The 7,504-nt window shown below is 37.4% G+C and overlaps 1 non-coding gene across 1 annotated transcript; it reads left to right on the top strand.

Moving 5' to 3' along the window:
- The first annotated feature begins 3,641 nt into the window (after positions 1-3,641).
- On the top strand, positions 3,642-3,748 carry LOC145080784 (small nucleolar RNA R71). The gene has a single exon (XR_013695369.1). It is a non-coding gene; the product is annotated as a small nucleolar RNA R71 (small nucleolar RNA).
- Positions 3,749-7,504: the final 3,756 nt, after the last annotated feature.

The raw sequence follows: 7,504 nt of genomic DNA, 5'->3' as shown, positions 1-7,504 counted from the left end.
ATAAGAGTTATACTTTGCAAAGTCGTAAGGGTTGAATAATTGTTTTGCTATAATTAAGGGAGAGAATATTATGCTTCATTTCAAATCTAAAGGCTTAGGTTGTGGAATGTTAATAAATTTAGTCAAGGATACATAGTGTTTTCTCAAATTTCGATTATGATTATGGCATCTCTCTTCATAGTTCGAATTGTGAGAACGTGGCACGTAAAATATTATGGCAGAAGATTGATAAAGTAACAGATCTTTATGTAAGACATTATGCATTGAGTTCCATACGCTTCGGGTGAAGGATCGATTGCAAATGCTATAATATTTGACCATTCTAAAAGTTTCCAAATGTCTAGCGCATTTAGAGGGAAAAAGGACAAGAATCAGTTTTGACTAAGATAATTAAACAACTATCAAAGGACAATCCAAAGCTCGCTGAGGATTGGTCGCTTGTGAGTAGTTGGAAGTATGGTGTTGGATGGACCATATCGACATTATTATAGATAAGATTCTATTAATAATGAGTTGTCGTATGGTAAAATATGGAAATGTTTCCATATTGGGAGTTGGATATTGAGAATCTATGTCTAGATTAGAAACTTTTATGCAAGAAGGATGTTCAAAGGAATGTACTTTCAGTGAGAGACATCATAGAGATTGGCCAAGTCTTGATGATTTTGAGCTATGACTTTACGAAATAATCATTGCATAAAATGTTAGAATCTAGCATAAGTAACAAGAATTTGATATTCTTATACTTGTGAAAAGGACTGGGAGTTGTGAAATGAGTATGATTGGAAATGTGTTCATTTGGTCTATTTCACAAAGTAAGGACCATAGGCAAACATTGTGTGCATGCTGAGAGCATGGGACAAGTGTAATAATAATTAAAGTAAGAAGTTGATTACCCGAAACAAAAAATAATGAGTAATCAATATGGTGATTAAATAAAATGTTTTATTTATACCCAGAGTTTGGGGCCATATGGGATTAATATTATTCTTGTGTTTCACTTTGCATGTTTTGACTACCTGAATAATTAAATTTGGTTCAGAACAATCAAATTATTCGAACGGACCACAATCATTCATATGTTGTAAGTAGGTATGAATGAAGATTGTCATGAATTGGTGTGTGGATTGTCTAAAGTGTATTAGACATAAGCAAATGTTTGCTGCAACGTTCATGAGTGCTTATGAATATGATTTGAGCATTGGATTAAACCCATGCTCACTTGGATCACTTCATAGATTTTATCACGAGTGATTGGTGAGATGATAATATCTTATATTCTTGAAAACGAGATGCGTGAGTTGTATCTTGCGAGTCAGTTAGACATTGATAATATGTAAACGCACCAGTAACTTGGTGTTATAAAACATATTGTTATGTGTAATTCGGTAAGTGAGTGCAAGCAAGCATTGAAGCAACGTTTATCCATTCCTTTTATCCAAAGTGGGATGAAAACGATATCTGTGGGCCCTCGATGATTTAGTGATGACACTAAGTGCTTGGCCAAGCCGAGACTAATTTGATGTGTTCAATTGTAGTTTGTTGTCAGTCGTCGTAAATTGGAAATCGGGAAACAACACATAAATGAGAGAATGATTTAAATCCATGTCTCAGTCTATACGATATCTAGAATGGAGGAATATATGATCCCTTATCTAAAGGACGTGTATCTGATAAGATCAGAGATGACAGCGGCTTTTGAAAGCTACGATTGTAGATCAGGATCTGAAGTCATACGCAAAATAGTTATTAGACTTATCCAAGTAGGAGACTGTTGGATTAGTGTCTAAGTCCATACCTATTTTGGTATGTACTTGACCCGGTGGTGCATGGTCCTTTTGGGTTGCCTTCACCAAAGAGACTTGATAGGATGAATTATGAAGAGAAAGGATTAATTATGATTTATTAATATATTATTAGAATAATATATTAAATGAGAAATCATATTGTTTAATTAATATTAGTCAAGAATTAATTGATAATTAGTTTTGTGGCTAAAAGAGATTAATTAAACTTAAGGGACTGGAACTGTAATTATAAGTTAATTGCATGTGGGTTATGGATCACCTTGGAATAATAGGTTGGACGAATTATGTGGGGAAACGCATTAGAAATCGTCCAAGGGTTATTCTAAAAGGGTCCATGGGCTGCTTAGGGCTTAAGCAGTCAGATTAGGGTTTTCTAGTTGAAAACCCTAATAGCCTACATGTATATATAGTACCCTTAAGCCCCAAAAACGTGGCTAAGAGTTCCACTAGGGTTTCTGGACGTTTTGGGCAGCCTCCTCTCTCCTTATTCTTCATCCTCTCGCTCTTGGTGTTTGTGAGCCATTAGAGGAGTGACAATTGTGACTCTAATCTTTCTAAAGTCATTACAAGGAGGATTTGAGATTGTTATTGCTATATAACAATCAAAGGTAATTCTCTAAACCCTAATTTTAGTTTATAATATGTTAGATCTAAGATTGTAAGTCTTGGATACATTGCATGTACAATAGAGAAACCTAGATCCAAGCATTAGGGTTTGCATGAGAACATAGGATGTTCTTATGGCCAAAACCCATCATCAGCAAGAAAAAATACTTAGGTGTTTGAAGCATCATTTCCACAAATGGAATGTTGACTTGAAGGGTCTTGACATGTTCCATGAAAGCTCTATATGCTCTAACTTTTTCATCAGGTATGGCTCTGATTGGGAATGGCAAAGGAGGATTGTAGGGCTTTGATGAAACAACGGATTTGTCATCAGGGCATGGACTCGTCGAGTCCATTAGAGGGACTCGGCGAGTCTAGTCGGGTTTAGCTGAACTCGACTCTTCTGTTGTTTCTGCTTGCACCTTAGTTGAAACCTTATGTGCAGGGGTCATAAGAGTAAAAAATTTTCCATAGTTGGAGGTTATAGCATTCACATTCTCCATTCATGGATTATTCTCGGTTTTACTCGGAAGTTCTCCTGACCTCCTCTCGTTCACTTGATGTGCTAGTTGTCCTAACTGTTTCTCAATGTTGAGAATAGATGCTTGCTGATTCCTTCATATAGTTCTAGTCTCTTGTATTGCAGCATCATGATCATTATGTCTTTTCTCGGACGCGGCTATAAATCTAGTGAATATTTCTTCTAAATCAGCTCTCTTTTCCATAACTGGTTCTTCCTTTTGATAGAAATCCCTCTCCTTCTGCTTGTATTTCTCTTCCTTTTCCCTTTTATATTCCTCGTACGGGAGCCATTCCTTCTTGGGTTTCCGCCAATTCTCGTCGTATTTGTCCCCGCTTGAGTAGAACACTTGCGCCTTCTTATTTCCATTTTCATCCAAGTCACAATCCTTCGTGATATGTGGTCCTCTATAGTTCTCGCATCCAACTCGAATATCATGGATTGTTTGATCCATTTTTGTCATCCTTCTATCTAAACTATTGAGCTTAGCCATCATTGCCGCCATGCCATCATTGGCCGAGTTCACTACCCCCCGACTTACTTCATTTCTTGGGTTGTGGTATTCTCTAGAATGCTTAGAGAATTCTTCAATTAATTCCTTGATTACCGGGGGTGACTTCTTTGTGGGTGGGCCTTGCGAGTCGAGCAATTGCCTTGTGGTGACATTGACTCCATCACAGAAGATGGAGACCTCTTGTTGGCTATTAAGGTCATGGTGTGGGCAATTTCTGAGAAGACCTTTGTACCTTTCCCAAGCCTCATAAAGAGACTCTCTAGGTTGTTGCTCGAAGTTGGCAATGGCTTTCTTCAACTTGGCTATTTTGGAAGGTGGGCAAAAATGGTCTATGAACTCTTCTTTCATTTTAGCCCATGTGGTGACCGACCCGGGAGGAAGTGACTTGAGCCAATCCTTTGCAGCACCCTTGAATGTAACTGGAAGCATACGAAGTAGCTAGGTCTTGCATGGCACGTTTGTTATATTGAAGTAGTCAGCCACATCATTTACTTCATCCAAGTGCTTGTAGGAATCTTCGTGGTCTTTTCCATAGAAGGGAATCTCCTTGAGTTGAGCGAGGATATGACCCTTAAGCTCAAAAGTAACAGTTGCGGGAATTGCGGACTGCACAAGTCCCGGGCCAGTGTCATCGTGCATCCTCTTTTTCCATTCCCCCATGGGGACTTCATCGATATTATCCATAATGATAGCTAAATCTTCCTCAAAATCGGATTCGTGCTCGTATGTAGGTTCTTCTTCTTCCTCGGTCTCGTACTCGGTGTCTTCTTTGATCGGGTCTTCGATTGTGAAAGAGGCGCTGGATGCTCCTGATTTGCTGCTCTTCTTCTTGCTGAAAATGGACTTGAGGTTTTTTAGTGGCAAATTCTTTGAAGAAACGGATTCTCCAACGGCTTTTCCTTTGTTCCTCCTTAGTGCGGATTTCGGGTCTTCGAGAAGAGGGACCAGAGGTGTATCAGATCCTCATGTCATGAAACAACTATAAACAAAACAAGAAAAACACGTAAAAGAACAAAAATAAAATAAAAATTAAAACTGTGAACAGTGATGGACTCGCCGAGTTGTCACGAGTGCACTCGGCAAGTTCAAGGCAAAAACAGAAAAACTTTCTAATTACTTATTAAAACGGATTTTTATTAAAACTTATACTAATTCCTAAATTACCTAAGAATTAACTTTGTGTAAGAAAAATCTTACACAAAGGATTGATAAAAATAGAAATTAATGCTAAGTTAGAACCGTTCCCCGGCAACGGCGCCAAAAACTTGATGTGTGTAAACTCACTTAGTTTTAAACCTACTTTTAATTATAAAATGAACACACAAAGGCAGTGAACCTATCAATTGTGGTACAGTTAAACAAGTAGGGTATCGAACACAGGGAACAGTAAATTAAAACTAAAGACTAATTTTATCTAAATTAATTAATAAGTATGAGTTTTCTCTAGTTTTACAAGACTAGAAACTTACTAACTATCACTTAAACTAAAAACTAGAAAAGCAAAGATTTAACTAAATTCAATGATGGGAAGGACTTCTGTTTAGTTCAACTCAATTGATCCTATGGTTGATATTATGGTAATAGTGCAATTGATTAATTCTTCTATTGGTTACCGATTCAAGTGATTAGATTCACGTTCGCTGCACTAATCCTTAGAGAACAAACTAACTCAAATAGTGATCAGCTATCTAATTTAATTTAATTCACTAGATTAATTATTCGGGTTAATTTAGACTTGTAATAGCTAACTAATTTGGTCCTTTAGTTAACTTCTTATTGATGGTCATCACACAAGCTTATACATGAGTTTACCTATTTTTCTTATTAATTCTAGTTTCATGTTCATTAATCCTAGTCATATGATGAAGTGGTCACATAAGCATATGAGGTTGACAATTAAAAGATGTTCATAATATTTAATTATCTTCCTATTAACAGAAAAATAGTTATTATTCACATACAAGGTTCTTTAACAAGCTAAAATCAACAAAATCAACAACATTGAATCAATCCTACCATAAATCAAACCATAGTATCAATATTGTATCCCCAAACAGAAGTTTAAGAGTTTTAGCTCATGATTGAGGTAATTGATAGCAATAAAACGAATTCTAATTGTCTAGCCATAATGGAAAACAAAAGATTAAGTAGAATGATGAGAATTTTCCTCAAATCTCCTTCGGAATTGAATTCTAGGTTGTATCTTCGTTCCCTAGGGTTTTTCTGACTCTCCAATCGCAGCTATTTTCTCCAGAGTTGTTCCAGAATGTCTAATGTCGATCTGAGAAGTTATCTTTATAGATGTGAAACAACTCGTCGAGTCCATTGCCGACTCGTCGAGTCCATCTCTTAATTCTCGTACACGATAAGTCACGGAGTCTTTATCTTCTCGAATCTTCGATCGGACTCGCCGAGTAGTCGACCCTACTCGCCGAGTAGGTGTTGTTTTTGGTAGTTTTCTTCTTTGTTCAATTCCCGAGCTCCCAACCACTTCTCCTGCTTCCTTTTCCTTTCGAGCTTCACTTTTGGACTGAAAACACAATTCAAAAACTTTTAAGTATCTTTTGTCCATGATATGCAATAAATTAGCTAATAAATGATAAAAATCTATACTTATTATGAGGTTAAATATGTAAATATCATCCAGACTTCGGTCCGATGCAGGGGACGGAGTCCCAGTCAATTCCGGACTTTGGTATTATACAGAGGGCAAGGCCCTGGATAGTTCCGGACTTCGATCCGATGCAGTTTCCGGACTTCGGTCCAATGCAGTGGGCAAGGCCCAATAGTTGTTTATGTGTTATTGTATGGTATGTGGTAGTTTGGGGGAGTTCACTAAGCTTTGTGCTTACATTTTCAGTTTTTGGTTTCAGGTACTTCCACTAGTAAGGGGAAGAGCTCGGGATGATAGCATCGCACACACCACAGCTTCAGTTTTCTTATCCTGGGAGTTTTCATTAGAAACGGTGATATGTTTTGATACAGTTTTTATGTTACATTGTTATGATCTTTGGGATACTTGTTCCACAGTTTTTGTTGGTATGTGATCGATGATGTGATTTTTAGTATTGTTAAAACAAAAATTTTTGGGTCGTATTGTTGGATGTTACAAGTTGGTATCAGAGCCTTGGTTTGAGGGATTCAGGCATACTTTCGAGTGTGTCTGAACTCAAACTAAGGAAAGGTGAAATTTTTTTAAAAGAGAAACGTTTTCGAAAAGAAATTTTGAAAAGAACTTAGAAAGAAAAAGAGTTTTCTTAAGAAGAGGTGTGTTGCATGCGATCAGCCGAGCTCAAGTAAGTACTCCTAAATTACCCATACAAGCTTATGTTATGATTATCAGTTTCTGTTTCATTAGAACAACATGCTAGAATAGGACTGACGATCTTGGAGGATGCCTTATGTGCCTGCTATATGTGTTTCAGCTATATGAGAATTGCATGCTAGTATTGAGTAGACAGCAGTTGGATAGTTTGGTTAGGTTATGCCTAATAGGATGAGCTTACCATTGTATGCTAGTGCAAGTTAGTTAGTATGATAGCCAGAGTGGTATATGCTTGATTATGTACTCGATGCCCGAATGCTGCTTGCTTTGTGCCTTAGGAGTTCTAGTTGTCTTTCACTAACTAGTAAACGAGTATGTTAATTTACATATTTCCAGGACTAACTAATTTCAGAAGGTTAGGTCTAGCTCTATTTTGTAGCTCTCATTTGAGTCCAATCGTTATAGGGTAGGATCTCTCATTCAAAGAATTATCTAGTCTGAGTGATATGTAATAGTATTCGCGAGCTAGTTAGGGGAAGGAAATGGGGATTTCTTATGCAGCTGATGGCGGAGAATGGGTTGGTGATTACCCTAGGGCAAGCCTAGGATGAGATTAGCATGAGATCAGCAGTGGTTGTAGAAGGGACTTGGTGGAGTCGAGGCAGTTCTTGAGGAAGGTACATATAGATGTGGAAGGTAGTAGGTGTTGGATTAGTGTCTGAGTCCATAACTATTTTGGTATGTACTTGACTCGATGGTGCATGTTCCTTTTGGGTTGCCTTCACCAAAGC

Source organism: Lactuca serriola, chromosome 1 (assembly GCF_051521515.1).
Source record: "Lactuca serriola cultivar US96UC23 chromosome 1, Lser_US96UC23_V15, whole genome shotgun sequence".
Lineage (NCBI taxonomy): Eukaryota > Viridiplantae > Streptophyta > Magnoliopsida > Asterales > Asteraceae > Lactuca > Lactuca serriola.
This window is presented reverse-complemented; position numbering and strand designations above follow the sequence as displayed.